Genomic DNA, 15,953 nt, shown 5'->3' with positions numbered 1-15,953 from the left:
ACAAATGACCTCATGGTCAATGATTCTCTCCTTCATGCACAGAGTTTCCAATCAGCTTTTAGTCCCCCACTTTTATTCATGAGCAGAAAGCCAAGGATTATGGGACACGAGGATTTCCTCTAACAGGAAAGAGATGAAAACAAAGAGAAAAAAGAAACTTGGAAGAAACTGAGACAATGCAGAGAAAATTAATTTTTTTTTTTTTTTTTTGCGGTACACGGGCCTCTCACTGTTGGGGCCTCTCCCGCTGCGGAGCACAGGCTCCAGACGCGCAGGCTCAGCGGCCACGGCCCACGGGCTCAGCCACTCCGCGGCATGCGGGATCCTCCCGGAGCGGGGCACGAACCCACGTCCCCCGCATCGGCAGGCGGACTCCCAACCACTGCGCTACCAGGGAAGCCCGAGAAAATAAAAATTTTTAAACTACCATGCATAGCCTCAACTAGAAGAAAAGATATCTGAATATATGAAAAAAATAGCAATAAACAATAATAAAGAATATTCAGAAGGGAAAAAAAGTTCTTTGAAATGAAAAAAACATGAAAGCAGAAGCAAGAGCCCAATAGAAACAATGGAAAATAAAGTTGAGGAAATCCCCTAGAAGTATAGCAAAAAGACACAGATACGGAAACTAGGAGGAAAAAAGATATGAAAATTAGAGAACCAGTCAAGGAAGTGCAACAGTTGAATAAAAGTTTCATAAAAAGAGAATATATAAAAAAGAGTTGAGGAAATCATAAAATAAGGAGTACCCAGGACAATAAATGAGAATAGACCCACATTAAGACCCACACACTGTGAAATATCAGAACACTGTTGACAAAGACAAGATTCTATAATCTTCTAAGAAGATAAGAAACTGGTCCCAGATAGAGGCTCAGGGATCAGAGTGGCTTCAGACCTTCAGACCTAGAAGTAGAAGAGAAGGGAAGAATACCTTCAAAATCTCTGAAAGATGATGATTTTCAACCTAGGATCCTATACCCTGTTAAACTATCAATACCATCATTAAAACATATGGATAAGACAAAATCAGATATACAAGGTGTTGGGAATTCCCTAGTGGTTCGATGGTTAGGACTTGGCGCTTTCACTGCTGTGGGCCTTGGTTCAATCCCCGGTCGGGGAACTAAGATCCTGCAAGCTGCACGGCCTGGCCAAAAAAAAAAAAAAAAAAAAAAGATATACAAAGTGTTAAAAAACCTTACTTCGGACTTCTCTGGTGGCATAGTGGTTGAGAATCTGCCTGCCAATGCAGGGGACATGGGTTCGAGCCCTGGTCCGGGAAGATCCCACATGCCGCGGAGCAACTAAGCCCGTGTGCCACAACTACTGAGGCTGCGTGCCACAACTACTGAAGCCCACATGCCTAGAGCCCGTGCTCTGCAACAAGAGAAGACCTTACTTCTAGTGCATTCTTTCATAAGACATGGCCACCAAAACTAGAGGGCAAAAAAAGATAAAGTTATGGAGTAGATGATAAAAGTTCTCATCACAAGGGAAAAAAATTGTGCAGTGATGGATGTTAACTAGACTTACTGTGATCATTTTGAATGTATACATATATTGAATCATTAGGTTATACACCTGAATTAATACAATGTTATATGTCAGTTAAATCTACGTTATTTTTTTTAGAAAAGAGAAAGAAAGTTATGGGATTCAGGAAACAGGAGAGTCAACACAGGAGAGAAGCATAGAGAATTCCCAAGTGGCTGTAAGGAACATTCTAGGATGATAACTGTGCTCCAGACAGAGACACACTGAAGACTGTTGCATTCAAGAACTCTGCTGCTCTTGTATCCTCTTTTGTGTCTGCCTCAAAGTAAGAGAACAATCCCTCAAAATCTAAGTTGTAACAAAGTGGAGTGCATTTCAAAGAGTAGAAGATGATGTGATATATATATATATATATATATATATATATGAATATTACTCATCCATAAAAAGAATGAAATAATGCCATTTGCAGCAACATGGATGGACCTAGAGATTATCATACTAAGTGAAGTAAGCCAGACAGAGGAAGACAAATATCATATGATATCACTTATATGTGGAATCTAACAACAAAAAATGATACAAATGAGCTTATATACAAAACAGAAATAGACCCAGAGACATAGAAAACAAATTTATAGTTACTAAAGGGGAAAGGGGGGGGGGAATAAGGAGACTGGGATTAATATATACATACTACTATATATAAAATAGGTAACCAATGAGGACCTACTGTACAGCACAGAGAAATATACTCAATATTTTGTAATAACCTATAACGGAAAAGAATCTGAAAAAGAATATATATGTATATATGACTGAATCTCTTTGCCATATACAGGGAAAAGAATCTGAAAAAGAATACATACATACATATACATATATATATATATATATATATATATAAAAAATGACTGAATCACTTTGCTGTACACCTGAAACTAACACAATATTGTAAATCAACTATACTGAAAAAAAAGAGTAGAAGAGACCCTGCTCTACTTTGTCACATATTTGTCCCCTGGACCCCAGAGTAGCTCTGCATGAGAACTGGAATGGAACAGGAAAAAGCTTTAACCTACAACCCCTTTCTCTACATGAATCTGATACAGACATGTCCTCAAGGCTCACGTTGGGACTAATGTCATACACAGACATCAGGCTGTCTTCTCTATGCAAGCTTTTCTCTTCTTCCTCATCACTATAGCCCTCCATCCCCACCCCAATAAACTAATGCAAGTAATAAGAGCAGGACTGCATAGCAAGTGAGCCTTGAGTCAGACAACCTAGGTTAAAATCTAGTTCTACCTCTCACAGCTGTGACCTTGGCCATGTTTCTCCATGAGTCTCAGTTTCCTTACCAGTAAAATGAAGATAATAATGTCTGTCTCAAAAGACTGTTGAAAGAGTTTAAGATGAGACAGTTTTTGCGTTTTTTTAGCACAGTGCCCAGAACACAGTAAGTGCTTAATAAATGGTTAACATTGATTATTACCTGTAGGCCACCTATCTTATCAGGTACATCTAATAAGGACTGAATTTCAGGAGTGGTCCCAGTTTAAGGTCAGTCTGGGGCCCACAACAGTATTATGCCTGGTTCTTTAAAAACAGGACACACCTTATACGTACAAATGAATGTTGTTTACTTCAAGTTGTCATTACCTTGGAGGCAGTGCACTTATTCCAAGGATGCTTCCACTCTCCAGAACATTTTTGGGGTACTCAATTTAGAAATTTCTTCAGGGTCTATGACACATTCTTCTAAATATCCTCATCAGTAGGAAATCTTCATCTTCTGTAAAGATAAATTCAATGTTTGAAATAATCAGAAGTTGATGAATAAATAGGGTACAGGGGAAGATGAAGTAAGACTAACTTTCTTATATAGCTTTTACATGGATTTTATCCTTTTATTTTATTTTTGGCAGTGTGGCTTGCGGGATCTTAGCTCCCCCACCAGGTACTGAACCCGTGCCCTCAGCAGTGAAAGTGTGGAGTCCTAACCACTGGACTGCCAGGGAATTCCCAAGGATTTTATCCATTTAAAATAAACTAATTTTTAAAAGATAAAAGCAATAAAGTCCAATTAGGGCTTCCCCGGTGGCACAGTGGTTAAGAATCTGCCTGCCAATGCAGGGGACACGGGTTCGAGCCCCGGTCCGGGAAGATCCCACATGCCACGGAGCAACTAAGCCTGTGCACCACAACTACTGAGCCTATGCTCTAGAGCCCATGAGCCACAACCACTGAGCCCATGAGTCGCAACTACTGAAGCCCGCACGCCTAGAGCCTGTGCTCCGCAACAAGAGAAGCCACCACAATGAGGAGCCCGCACACTGCAACGAAGACCCAACGCAGCCAAAAATAAAATAAAATAATTAATTGAATAAATAATTTTTTAAAAAGTCCAATTAGACTACTAAAACAAAAAAGAAAATTACCCATAGCTTACAATACAACTGCTATCATTTTGGTGCATTTTCCTTATCTTTCCTTAATATACATTTTTAAAAATAGTAGTAATAGTGTACATATCATTTGTAACATGCTAACCTAATTTAAATTATGTCATAAGCATATTTTCATGTTGCTGTAGAGTCCTCATGATAATATTTTTAATGGCTGCATAATATTTCATCAAATGGATATGGCAGAATTTACTTAACCACTTCTCTTTTGCTGAACATTTAGGTTGTTTTAAGTGTTTTATTATGAAATATATGTACTTTTCCTCAAATTTTTGCTTATTTCCTCAGCCTGGATTACCAGAAGTGGGAATGTTGGATCAAAGGGTATGAGGATTTGATGGTTCTTGATAGTTACTTCCAAATTGTTTTCCGGTAGGTTTTCACTAATTTATAATGCTAAGGAAACAGTAGAATACCCATTTCACTGCATCTAAAACAAGAACTTGGTATCACAATTTTAATAACTTAGGAGCTAGAAAAATATTTCATATGAACCAATTTTAAAGTCAAGTGGTTTGGGGCTTCCCTGGTGGTGCAGTGGTTAAGAATCCATCTGCCAATGCAGGGGACATGGGTTCAAGCCCTGGTCCCGGAAGATCCCACATACTGTGGAGCAATTAAGCCCGTGCACCACAACTACTGAGCTTGCGAGCCACAACTACTGAGCCTGAGTGCCACAACTACTGAGCCCGCATGCTTAGAGCTAGTGCTCCACAAGGGAAGCCACTGCAATGAGAAGCCCGCGCACCGCAAGGAAGAGTAGACCCCCTGCTGGCCGCAACCAGAGAAAAGCCCACGCAGCAACAAAGACCCAATGCAGCCACAAATAAAAAAAAAAAAAGCAGAGCACAGACAGGGTAGAAAATTCCAGATACCCATTACTACCCTATGAAAGCAATCATCTCTTACTGTTTTTTTAAACTATTATTACTTTTCAGTTACATAAGAAATATACATTCATCATTAAAAAAAAAAAGACAGGCAGAAACAATAAAAACTACAGCTTATTTCCAACACCAAACAAAGACCATTAACATTTTGAAGTATTTACCCTCACACCATTTTCTCTATAGAACATGTTTTATAAAAAATAGCACACCAGGGAATTCCCTGGTGGTCCAGTGGTTAGGACTCCATGCTTCCACTGCAGGGGACACAGTTTCTTTTCTTTTTTTTTTTTCAGGGTATTAAGGCAAACAGGGCCACCTAGAATCTATTCAAAGGGGAATCAGCACTTGGACAGAAATCACAGTTCAACAGCAAAAACTTTCTCTTGCAAGGGCTAAGCCACGGCCCCTCCCCATTGCCATCTGCCCATAGCAATTATCCCTGTCTGCTCTCCAGCTTCACAGCCCCTGCCCTGCCTGCCCTGGCTGAGCCAGAACTCCTGACCCATCACAAGAGGGGGCGGGAGGGCCACAGGAGCTCAGCTTCTGCACACCCAGGTGGACCATGGCCTCCTGGCTAAGCAGGCACCACATCTTCCCTGGCGCCCTCTGAGGTCTCAGCCTCTGGCAGCATCAGATCTGAGCCAAGTTGAGCCTCCTGAGGACGGTAGGGATGGGGGCTTCTGGGGGAGTTGAGGGAAGGAGGGTCAGGGCTGGGGAAAGGTGCCTTCCAGCTCCTGGCCCCCACCCAGTGCAGAGGCCCAGAGGCCTGACTGTCCTGATCTTGCCCCAGCATCCCCTCTGCAGAAGGTCAGTATATCTTCTGCCGACTGGGTAGAATGGCCCCTTTGATGAAGGAGAAGACAACCAGGATCTCTGAGCGTTTGCCCCGCTTGCCTTTGGTGAAGTGATTGGAGACCACATCATCTCCAGGCTAAATGGTGGCAGGCAGGACGTTCTCCCCAGCCGACGGTGACACAAAGAACGCAAACGGGATTATCCACAGATAGAAAGTGAAATAGGCCAGGACCTCTGAGAAAGGATAACATTCCTCTGCAAAAAACTGAAACGCTGGGTAATGATTCACCACCACTAGCCCACAGGACAGGATGAAGTTAGGCGAGGTGAGCATGATGAAGGGGAAGGTCTGGAGGAGGCCAAAGTAGAACAGGTAGACCAGGAAGAGGCCCACGCCAATCATGTAGGTGGGCAAGGGCTCAAAAACGTAGAGGCCAGTCAGCACAGCTGTGGAGAACCAGACCCTATATTCTATGATCCTGCTGGTGGCCACCGCGTATTCTTCTAGCAATTCTGCCAGGTAATAGAGTCCGGCTGCGATGGCCAGCGTGATGAAGGCACCTGGATGAAGAGCGACAGCCAGCTCAGCACATACATGAACCACGCGGTGCCATCGCCCCGGCTGCCCGCCCCCGACAGCCAGGACGGGCCTGCGCGCTCGGGCTCCGGCGACACGGAGCCGCCGCGTTCCCGCCCCCGGGACACAGTTTCGATACCCGGTTGGGGAACTAAGATCCTGCAAGGTGTGGGGAAAAAAAATACATTAAAAAAAAAAAATATATGTATATATATATATATATATATATATATATATATAGCACACCATACACGTTGTTTTTAAACTTTTTTTTCCCCCACATAATAATTATAGCTCATATCTACATAATGTTTACTATGGGTCAGGGTCAGGTACAATTCCAAGTAGTTTTTTTTTTTTTTTTTTTTTTTTTGCGGTACGCAGGCCTTTCACTGTTGTGGCCTCTCCCGTTGCGGAGCATAGGCTCCGGAAGCACAGGCTTAGCGGCCATGGCTCACGGGCTCAGCCGTTCCGCAGCATGTGGGATCCTCCCAGACCGGGGCACGAACCTGCGTCCCCTGCATCGGCAGGCGGACTCTCAACCACTGTGCCACGAGGGAAGCCCCCAAGTAGTTTTACATGTCATAATTCATTTAGTCCTCATGATAATTCTATAAGGAAGGCAATATTAGTCCTCCCATTTAATGATGAGACTGAAGCAGAGAAGTAATTTGCCTAAGGTCACAAAGTCAATAAGTTAACGAACTGGCACATTTTTCCATGTTGCTAAATTCATTTTCCACACATTTTCTTTTTTTTTAAATGGCTGCACGATATCCATGCAGCCATTTTGTGGATGAAGTATCATTTAATTATTCCACTTCCCTATATGAGACATCTAGATTATTTCCATGTTTTGATTTATACACATCACTAAGATGGTGATGTAGTATAAGATGCCTTATACTATACCTTTGTGCACAATCCTTAATTATTTCCTTAGGCTAACTGCCCTCAAGAACAGTCGCATTGATTTTTATTTCCTCCAAAGAGGTGTTCCTTTCTCTATGTTCTCCATGACCTTAAATGTAAATTTTATCACTTTTGCCTACAGCAACATTTTATAATTCATTTTACCAGTTCTGAGAAATAAATCCAAGCACAAAAGGATGAGTGATTTCTCTAGAGTAAAAGAGTCAGTCTAAAATCTACCCCCTTTCCATGCTCTGCTGCTTTTTACAGATGCTGAACCTCATGGCTTATACACTAACTCATCGCAGAGGAATGAGGAGTGTTAACCTGGGACAAACCGGCTAATGCAGGCAAGATTCTTATGGTCTACAAGTCAGCATTCACTAATTCACTCACTCATTCATTCAATAAATATTTGAAAGGTTAGTACATGAGTAGTACTAAGCAGGGGTTACGGGGTTCACAGAAAAAAATATTTAGAACAAGGCTAAATAAAACATTTAGCACATAACCTGGCACACAATAATTGCTCAATAAATCAGTATTTATGTCAGGCACTCTGCTAAATGCCAAGTAAGTGTATTATCTCCTTTAATCTCTACAACAACCTCCAGGAACTGTTGTGTGTGTTTTTTTAATCATCCCCATTTTGCAGATAAGAAGACTGAGGCCTAGAGAGATTTACGCAGCTTGAGCAACATACCTGTAGTGTTCAGATTTGAACTGAAGACTCCAGAGTCTGTGCTCTTAGCCATTATGCTATATTACAAAACACAATTTCTCCCCTTAAGAAGCATATAGCCTTATTAATAATACTAAAATTGAAAACAGCTATCAAGTGTTAAGCACTTATGTGCCAAGCACTGTGCTAGGCCTTTATGCATATTGATCATTTAACTCATATGACAACTCTATGAAATACTCTTGTAATTATGCTTGTTTTATAGATGAGAAAATAGATATTCTGAGAGTTTAAATAACTTGCCCAATATACAAATAGCTCTTAAATAGTAGCACTAGAAGCCAAGATATACAAAGAATTACTGTATAGGGAACATGATGAAATGTAAAACAAGTGATGCTACTTAGCTACCATCAAATTTCAGAAGTCACAGGAAAGAGACTTCGTGACCTTCTTGTGTTCCAGGAACGATCACAGAAGGATAGAAAGGGAAAATCCTGGCGGTTTGTCAGGCCCTGTGTTGAAAGCCTTCACAAAGGTCTGTTCATTATCCTCTTTGTGAATGTATTATTATTATTCTAAATTTGACAGACGAGGAAATGGAGTCTCTGGAAGGTGCTGCGTATGTCCAAGGTCACATAGCTAGTAAATGGCATAGCTAGAACTGGAACCTATTTGTCTCTCAAATCTGAGCCCTTAAGCACTGTGTTACATGCTTTCCATTATTTGATCTTGCTTTTTGGTTGTGTAGGTGTCACACAGCCAGAGATGAGTGGAAAAGGCAAAAGTGAAAGGGTATTAAGGAAGATAATACATAAGCAAGAGTATTGAGTTACATCCAAGAAAAAGGAAGCAGACCTTCTTGTTCAGTGCTAAAGATTCATTTGTTTTGGGAAGGAGCCCTTTGTTTGCATACCTTTGGTGACTACACAAACTGTATAAATGTCTGTTTCTGCCATTATAATGGGAGTTATTAAAGACAGGGACTGTATCTTAGCCTGTGCTGTAACCCAGTGTCTAGCATAATGCTTAGCTTGTAGTTCCAGCAGAGAGGTTGGAAAAATAGGGAGTAGTCACATTGCATAGATCTCTGGATGGCAATCAAGGTAGTCCACAGAGCAAAAACCCTAAACAAAATAATAGGTACTCAAATCCAACAGGGCATTTAAAGGATAAAATCATGATGCATAGGAGTTATCCCAGGAGTACTAGGGTGGCCCAACAGCAGAAAATCTCTCAATATAATTCACCACATTGATGGACCAAAGGGTAAAAATTATGATTTTTTTCATACGTAGAGAAACTTGATGCAGTAGCATTAAGGTCAGGACTCAGTCGTGGATGCTTATTATTAGTGTTATCTAGAGTCTCGGAGAGTCTGGCCAATTCTTTTAGATGAGAGAAAGTGAAAGATGTATGTACCCTTTTGCTTGCCATTCTTGCCAATGATATGATAGTCTATATGGAAAACACAATATAATCAACAGGCAAACTATCAGAACTATAAAAGAGTTACTGTCAAGTTTGCAAGAATAGAAATCATCTTACAAAATTCAATAGTGTTCTTCTCTATTAGGAATAACCACCTTAAAAATGTAGTAAAAAATATAACACAATCTACAGTAGCAACTAAAGTCTATAGCAAATATCTGCAAACTCTTTCTGTAAAGAGCAAACAGTAAATAGTGTCTGTTTGGCAGGTCATGTGGTCTCTGTCGCAGCCATTCAACTCTGTCACTGTTGAACGAAAGCAGCCATAGACAGTATTAAATGAATGAATGTGGATGATCCAATAAAATTTTATTTACAAAACCAGAGCACAGGCTGACATGCCCAGGTGTAGTTTGCCAACTCCTGGTCTATAGTAATTGGCCTAAAAACTGTGGACTGAAGAAAAACTCACGACCTAAAAGTTGCAAGTTAAGTTTTATTCGGGACCTGAGGACTAGAGCCTGGGAGACAGCCTCTCAGATAGCTCTGAGGAACTACTCCGAAGAGGTAAGGGAGGAGCCAGGATATATAGGAGAGTTTTTGCTGAAAAACCATGTAGACGAACATCAAAAGATTACTGCTAATCACAAAAGACAAACATCTCAAGTTAGTGATTTTAGAGCTTTTCTACATATGGGAAGATGCGAGATTCTGGGCTCACTGAAATTTTTCCTTAGATATGCAGCTTAACTCTCTAGGGCCAGTATCCAGAGCACAGAATATTTCCTATTTTCCTCTATGCTGAATTCTCCTCAGGGTACACTGTTGTGGGTGTGGGGAGGTGGCTGTAGTGCCTGATGCCTTGATGGCAGGCAACATTTATTGTTTACTGGAACGGCAGGCAAACTTCCCTTACCACAAAGCAATGCCTAAGAAGTTTATCAAGGAAAAAAAACTAAACTCCATTCAGGGACATTAGAAGGCCTGAATAAATGTCATAATTCAGATAACTTCAGGAGTGTAAAGATTTTATTCATTTGTTTAACAAATATTCAGAGTGGCCACCATACGCCAGGCATTGTTCTGGGTGCTAGGGGTGTAGCAGAGAACAAAACAGGGCACCTATCCTCACGAATCTTACATCTTTAGCAGAGAAGCAGTGATTAAATAATCTTAAGTTGGATAGTAATAAATGCTATGAAAAAGATTAAATAAGAGAAAGAAAGAGTGATGAGGAGTGAGGGTGCTACTTAATTTAGGATGGTCAGGGAAGGCTTTCCTGATGTTTCAGCAAAGACCTGTAAGAGGTGAAGGAAGCCTGCCCCATTGAATTCTGGTGAGGGAGTGTTCCATGCGAAGATGTCAGTTCTCCCCCAGATTAATCTATATGTGTTCAATGAAATTCCAATAAAAATTCCAGTAGTAACGCTGAGAAACTAAAACCCACTCTAAAATGAATATGAAAGAATAAAGTTCTATGAAAGCTAAGTCTATTTTCAGAGGGAAATAAAAGTAGGGAGACCTGCCCTACTGGTAGAACTGGCTCTACCACGAAGCCACAGTAATAAAAATATTGTGTTGCTGGCACTGAAACAAATAAAAGGATCAATGGAATAGAATGGAGAGCTTATAAATAAAGTATATACATGGGAACTTAATATGTGATAAAGGTGGCATCACAAAACACTGGAAAGATTGTTTTTCTGACAGTTATAGAAAAACAAATTCACTCTATAGAGAAAAAAGCTGAATTTTTACTTGAAACTATGTTAAAAGTGGACTCCAGATGGATTAAAGACATAAATGTGAAAGTTAAAACTATAAAGCTAATATTAGAAAATGCAGGAAAATCTGTTACCCAGGTGTAAATAAAGACTTCCTAAACAAGACTCCAAATTCTAAGGTCAAAATTTAGGACATCTGCTTAATTAATGACATCACAGAGTTAACACGAAGGTTGCAGACTGGGAGAAGGTATTTGCAATGTTTAAAACAAACACGGAATAATGTCTAGAATATACACACAATTCCTACAAACTAAGAAGACAGGAAATCAAATTTTTAAAAAGTAGGCAAAGGATATAACTAGGCACTGGGAGAAAGTATTTGCAGTGTTTAAAACAAATAAAAGAAGGTCTAGAATATACAAAGAATTCCTACAAATCAACAAGACAGGAAATCAAATAGGAAAATAAGCAAAGGATATATAAATACCTTAGTTTCACATACTAAGCATACAAAAAAAACAAAAAAGAAAAAAAAGGCTCAAATTTAATTATAATCAGAGAAATGCAAATCAAGACAGCCAAGAGCTGCCACTTTACTTCCACCAGACTGGCAAAAATTAATAGTACTTATGTTTGTTTTTGTTAATCTGTAGACAGACTTATAGATGGGTGCAAAAATAAATCCTCTTTTGCAACATAGAACTCATTGTTCAGTATGAATTTTGATAGAGATAAGAAGGAACATGGTACCTGAAACAGATTCAAGCGGTGGGGGTATTGATAAACACAAAGGTTGCTTCCAGGACTATAGAATTGATAATTTAAAAGCTTAAGATATGTGGGAAATTATCAGCTACGCTGATTTAGTACTCTAATGTTGACATGAAACAAAGATGACTTCCTTTTTTAGGTTTTTATCTTGAGAACACAGTGTCTGGACTTTAAAAAGGTATTGGCATATCCCAACGATCTGTACTGTTCTAAGCTATGATAGCTTAGGAGTGAATACGATTTGAACTTAATGCATGTTTAGAGGGTGTCTAAAATTCAGAAGCAAGCAGATCCATTTCCTCTGACCCTAAACATGGTCCAAAAGTAAATTGCTTGAGGAAATTGGATCCCAAAGATCACAGGTGGGGAATTTTGAAGTATGTCCATATTCCATCGGAGATCAAAGAAGCCCAACTAAAAGAATGGGAGACTGACTGACTGACATGACAACTGTGGACTGAGGAAAAATTCTTTTTGAAAGGGCTATCTTGAAGAGTATGACTCAGACACTGGAGGAACTAAGGTGATCGGCAGTGGAAGGAATCAGAACATGTGAAATTCCTTAAAAATTTATTGACTTAAATAATTTGCCATATATAAAAACATAAAAAAAGAAAAAGAAAACTGGAAAAAATGAGAAAGATGCTAACACTAAAGATTGGCGGTTATGAGTTCCTGTGTATTGGTGATAGGAATTAGCACAGCCATTCTGAAAAGTAACCTGGCCATTTTTGGCAAATTGAGCATGCCCAATTGCATAGTTCAGAGGAATATTCACGTCAGTATACAAACTTGCTTATTTTTGCTTTTTTTTTTTGCCGCTGTGCAGCATGGCATGCGGGATCCTTAGTTCTCGGACCAGGGATCGAACCCATGCCCCCTGCAGTGGAAGCGTGGAGTCTTAAACACTGGACCGCCAAGGAAGTCCCTATTTTTGAATTTTTAATAGTAATCGAGAGTTGAAGGCAATCTAGAGTTCTATCATCAAAAGAGTGAATGAGTAAAACATGGTGGATGAACAGTGGTTATGTACCTGGAGCTAGGCCGCTGGAGTTGAAGTTCAGGCTCCACCACTTACAATAGAAGTAAAAATTTGAGTAATCTGCGCATTCCTTTTTTTTTGTTTTTTTCGGTACGCGGGCCTCTCACTGTTGTGGCCTCTCCCGTTGCGGAGCACAGGCTCCAGACGCGCAGGTGCAGCGGCCATGGCTCACGGGCCCAGCCGCTCCGCAGCATGTGGGATCCTCCCAGACCGGGGCACGAACCCGTGTCCTCTGCATCGGCAGGCGGACTCTCAACCACTGCGCCACCAGGGAAGCCCCAAGGCTTCATTCTTATCTACAAAATGGGAGTAATAATATCTACCTCATAGGGTTGTTGGGAGAAGTATGAGTTAAAACATTTAAACCATCTGAAACAGAGTTAAGCACTATTTAAGTACTAATATTACTGTTAACATGAAAGCATATGCAAGTTCAAAGTTGTAAGTTAGGTTTACATATAGCAATAAGAGAATATCACAAAAGCAATAATAATTTTAAAAAGTAAGAAAAACATTTATTTATTTATTTTTGGCTGCGTTGGGTCTTTGTTGCTGTGCGCGGGCTTTCTCTCGTTGCGGCGAGCAAGGGCTACTCTTTGTTGTGGTGCATGGGCTTCTCATTGCCGTGGCTTCTCTTGTTGTGGAGCATCGGCTCTAGGTGCACGGGCTTCGGTAGTTGTGGCACACAGGCTCAGTAGTTGTGGCTTGCGGGCTTAGTTGCTTCACAGCATGTGGGATCTTCCCCGACCAGGGCTTGAACAAGTGTCCCGTGCACTGGCAGGCAGATTAACTGCTGAGCCAGCAGGGAAGTCCCAAAATGGAACATTTATGGCATAATATCATTTATGTGGATTGAACATACTCTACATATTTTACAAGACAAGCATGACAGACATACATTGAACAGATCAGAATGGGTGCCTATAGGATAGAATGAGAGTAGAGTTTAGGAATAAAGTGGAAGACTACAAAATAAGAAAGGGGCCTTACTTGAATCATCCTGCTAATATGCTATGAAAGGAGGAACAAGACTTACTCATGAAATTTGCAACTGAAGGGGGTAAAAGCTATCTTGAAAATATGCAAGGGAAAGCCAAGAAAAGGATCCCAGAGCCAGAGAAATAACCAGCTAACCAACTTGGAAGCTACCCTATCTTTGAACTTACCCTTAAATGAGATAACACCATCCTTACAGTTTAAGGCAGCTTTGGATAGGTTTTCTGTTACTTGCCCAAAACCTCTTAACAGAGTATTCATATGATCTTTTGAGTGGCAAACCGAGGTCCAAAGAGAATTATGATCTATCCAATGTAATACCTCAACTGGGGTATTATCTCAGTGGAGGTTCCAGAAGAAAATGAAAATTTTGAGTGACCAACAATTTTTAAAAGGCCAAACCCTATACGTGGGCTTCCCTGGTGGCACAGTGGTTTAGAATCCACCTGCCAATGCAGGGGACACGGGTTCAAGCCCTGGTCCGGGAAGATCCCAGTTGCCGCAGAGCAACTAAGCCCGTGGGCCACAACTACTGAGACTGTGCTCTAGAGCCCTCGAGCCACAACTACTGAGCCTGCGTGCCACAACTACTGAAGCTCGTGTGCCTAGAGCCCATGCTCCGAAATGAGAAGCCCGTGCACCGCAACGAAGAGTAGCCCCCACTCGCCGCAACTAGAGAAAGCCCGCATGCAGCAACGAAGACCCAACGCAGCCAAAAATTAAAAAAAAAACAAAACTCTATAAGTATTAAAATGATCAACATTTATCCCACTCAGAACTGTTATTTTAAAAAATCCATTAGAAGTCAAATGATAAATGGGAAATTATATAAAAGCTGTTTACAAATTAATAAAGACAAACAATGAAGAAAAGGGAATTCACATAAGAAAAAAATGTCCAATAAACATATAAAATTTTAAACCTAATTGATGAGTATTTTTAAAAGAAAATTAAAACCAGTCACCATTTATCATCAAATGGGAAAAATAAGTTTTCACCGTCACACCCACCTTTGGCAACTGTGTTGGAAAACTGGTAGGAGTGAAAACTGGGACATTTCTGGAAGGCATCTGGCAATGCATAGTGGAAGACTTAAAACAAGGCACACTCTTTGACTCAGCAGTTCCCTAGAATTTATCCTGAAGAATCATCATGGATGACAACAGAAATTTAATTAAAAACACTAGCATCACAGGACAGTTTATAAAAGCAAAAAATTGGGATCAAACTAAAATTCCCAAAGTAGGGGAATCAATTAAGTTACGGAAAATCCAAATGATAGGATACAAATAGCAGTTACAATTATCAGTATTTAAATACAAGCTCTGCTAATTTGTAGCTGTATAGCTCAGGGAAAGCTAATTACTCTCTCTGTACCTCAGTTTCCCTGTAAAAAATGGGTCTGTTGCGAGGATTAAATTAGTAAACATACCTAAAGCACTTAGGATAGCGCTGACACATAATAATAAGAAAAAAAAGTTTTTTTTAACAGAAGAGGGACTTCCCCGGTGGCACAGCAGATAAAACTCCATGTTCCCAATGCAAGGGGCCCAGGTTCAATCCCTGGTCAGGGAACTAGATCCCACATGCATGCCGCAACTAAGAGTTCACATGCCACAACTAAGGAGCCCGCCTGCTGCAACTAAGGAGCCCACGTGCCGCAACTAAGGAGCCCTGGAACTGCGACTAAGTAACACGCCTGCTGAAATTAAGACCAGGAGCAACCAAATAATTAATTAATTAATTTTTAAAACCCCCAGAAAAACATTGTCTCAGATGCCTAATGTCCTGGAAAGATGTTAATGATAAATTAAACAAAAAAAGGAGATTACAAACCAGTATATATACAATATTTTTCTAAAATAAATATATCTCATATACATAAATTTCCAAAAATAAAGACTAGAAGGATATAAAACAAAACAAATAGTATACCTCTTTGAATAACAGGATTACAGGTTTTTCTTATTTTTGTCAGAATTAAAATTTTTTTCAATAACAAATATGTGCTACTTTTTTTTTTTTCTTTTGTGGTACGCGGGCCTTTCCCGTTGCGGAGCACAGGCTCCGGACGCATAGGCTCAGCGGCCATGGCTCACGGGCCCAGCCGCTCCATGGCATGTGGGATCTTCCCGGACCGGGGCACGAACCCATGTCCCCCG

General features: G+C 40.4%; 1 non-coding gene and 1 pseudogene across 1 annotated transcript; one reads left to right on the top strand and one right to left on the bottom strand.

The window, feature by feature from the left end:
* Nucleotides 1-5,666: 5,666 nt before the first annotated feature.
* On the bottom strand, nucleotides 5,667-7,426 carry LOC136122730 (protein TEX261 pseudogene; annotated as a pseudogene).
* A 4,178-nt stretch (nucleotides 7,427-11,604) lies between these two features.
* LOC136141028 (small nucleolar RNA SNORA40) lies at nucleotides 11,605-11,728 on the top strand. Its single transcript, XR_010657697.1, has one exon. It is a non-coding gene; the product is annotated as a small nucleolar RNA SNORA40 (small nucleolar RNA).
* Nucleotides 11,729-15,953: the final 4,225 nt, after the last annotated feature.

Source organism: Phocoena phocoena, chromosome 1 (assembly GCF_963924675.1).
Source record: "Phocoena phocoena chromosome 1, mPhoPho1.1, whole genome shotgun sequence".
Lineage (NCBI taxonomy): Eukaryota > Metazoa > Chordata > Mammalia > Artiodactyla > Phocoenidae > Phocoena > Phocoena phocoena.
The sequence above is the reverse complement of the archived record's forward strand: the minus strand, read 5'-3'. Positions and strand labels throughout refer to the sequence as shown.